This window comes from Etheostoma cragini, chromosome 24 (genome assembly GCF_013103735.1).
Source record: "Etheostoma cragini isolate CJK2018 chromosome 24, CSU_Ecrag_1.0, whole genome shotgun sequence".
In the NCBI taxonomy this organism is placed as follows: Eukaryota; Metazoa; Chordata; class Actinopteri; order Perciformes; family Percidae; genus Etheostoma; species Etheostoma cragini.
In genome coordinates, this window is record NC_048430.1 from 732,844 (window position 1) to 735,608 (window position 2,765).

The following is a 2,765-nucleotide window of genomic DNA, read 5'->3' on the forward strand; positions in this document are numbered from 1 at the left end:
CTCTCTCTCTCTCTCTCTCTCTCTCTCTCTCTCTCTCTCTCTTTCTCTTTCTACTTGGCAACTTTTCTTTTGCCCTATTCTTTTTATCACAATGGCTTGAGTGTGATGAGAACTGTTATTGCTCCAAGAAGAAGTCTCCCTTAAAGGACAGGAAATACATATACAAAAAAAACTATATAATATTATATATTTTATTACTATAGTAACATTAAACTTCCCTAAAGCAACTATAACACTGCTAGGATTTAAGATTTTAGACAAGAGCATTCTGAAGCAAACCTGTTTGACAAAGTGTAATAATATCATAGGATTATGATATTATTACTTTTAATAGTAGAGTTTGTGTTTTATACTTCAGTTCAACAGTTGTCAATGCCAATATTTGTTGTTTCAATGCCAAATTTGATTTTTAATACCACAGGTTACTGTCACTGTTCTAGCTCCATACTCAGTCGCTAGTTTGAAGTCTTCTGCAACACAGAATGATCTTCATTTTTTTGAATTATGCTCTCATTGATTTTAAAATAGGCGATAAAGCAGCGGGTGTTTAGGCCGATGGTGTGGTTGCCAGTGAAAGTGTGTAATGTATAGTCTGTGTGTGTAACGTAACGCAGAGTTGGCTCCTCCCTCTTGTCTACAGGCGTCACATCCGGTCCGTAACGCCAAGGCAAGGCAGCTTTATTTCTAGAGCACACGGCATTCAAAATGCTTTACACAAAAACAATTAAAAAACACCTGTACGAGTCATAGCAGGTCTCCACAGACCAATGGGTGGGGGCCAACATGCTCTGTCCATTAACATTAACTCTAGATATGGTCACGTGGAGGCAGGTGTACCCAGCGTGGTTCCCATTTCATGGTAATTATGGTAAGATATTAAGTAGATCATGTGCATAAAGTTAGACATTTATTTACTCCACTGATTCAATGCACCAAATAAGAGAAGGGACTAAAGACGCGTGTTGTGGATTCTTCAAATGTGATAAATCCTTTCCACACAGTGTTAACAAATTAATGAATTAATTCTGGATTGGGGTTGAGTGAAGTGGGACATCTCATGTCCTCTGTGTGTGTTCTGTCCTTTATTGTCTCAGGTTTATAATCCAGTCCACTGATTGAAGTGTTGAGACGACTGTTAGCAGAGAATGCTAATTTCAGATGTAACGGAGGGACTCCCTGAAGGATTTCCCCTCAGAAACGGGACCAATAACCCCTTCCACTTATTGTCGGTTGTTTTGATGACAGGAAGTGAGATTTGGAGAGAGTTGGTAAGTGGACCCTTCATCTTGACTAAATCTGTTTTTATACAAAATCCTCATTGCGTTCCTAAACAAAGGCTCTCAGATAAAGTCAGTTCATTTATTAACAGAGAGGATTTCAAATGGAAGAGTTCATCGCCCAAAAAGATAATCTCCCTGTTTTTGTTTTAAGTATTACGATCAGTTATTCAATTATTCATCGTCTAAGAACAGGTTTGGCTCTTGTTATCACAGTAGATGTTTAAATTTAAGCAGTTTATTAGCTTTAATTCACAAGAATGCATCAATCAACGGTCATAAATCAGACACCTCACCTATAGCAACTATTGAATCAGTTGATCAGTAATCTGTAATAATCTGTAATGGATTACATGTTGACGTAGGCGGGGGTCCCTGGCTGTAAATCCATCTGGATCCTGGCGGTCTCTGGGCTGGCGGTGATAAGGGTTAAGCTGTATTGAAGCTGGATGGATGCAGAGATCAAAGTTGGCGGTCAGAGCCTTTAAAAAAAGCCCTGCTTGCCAGATAATGCCCCCCCCACAACCAACCTGATGGGCTGGAGGCTTCAGGGTCCCCCCAAAACAACCTGTTTCTGGGACAAATTGGTGCCTGTGATCAATAATAGTGTCCGTATATAAGTTAATATCATCCAACATCTTTGCATGTAGCACAATCATATGATTTTAAATACAGTACACAGCCATGTGGACATGAGCTTTACACTCACACGTGATGATTGAACATCTATTTCCTGCTCATCTAACAGCATACACTCTCTTCCCGTTTCAGGCTTTCAACATACACACACGTTTGGAACCTGGCTGCAGAGATCTGCTCCCATTCGGCCTCAGGAGCATCAGTGAGGTCCAGCACTGATGCTGGGGGATCAGGTCTGGCTCACAGCTCGTCCCAAAGGAGTCGGATGGGGTTAAGGTCAGAGCTCAGTTAACTTCCTCACACACACACACACACTGGGACAACCCTTTCTGTGTGGAGCTGGCTTTGTGGGTTTGAAACAGGAAAGGTGGTGCAAGAAGTGTACACATAGGCCTAAAAAAAAGTACAAAAGCATCAAAATATACTTAATAAAGTACTAAAAGTATTCACAATGCAGATTGGCCTATTTCAAACTAATGGTTATTATAATATAGGATCAAAATCATGATGCATTAATGTGTTCATCACTTTAATGTTGCAGCTTTAATGGAAATACTCCAGTAAAGTACAGGTACCTCAACATTATTTCTCTATACTTTACACCACAGTAGAACTCAGTAGTGACCTTACCACGCTTATTGGAGTCTTTCCATATCCGTACCTATAATATTGTATTTCTGCTGTGAGATATCTGATGTTGTATTATACTCTCTCCACCTGTCAATCACCGCCATCATCAGGATAAATTGGATGTTTCTCCGATACCTCCATCAATTCATCTCTATCTCCGCTCGCCACGTTCAGCACTGAGCAGCCTCCACTATTGATCTGCAGACCTGTTAAAACCTA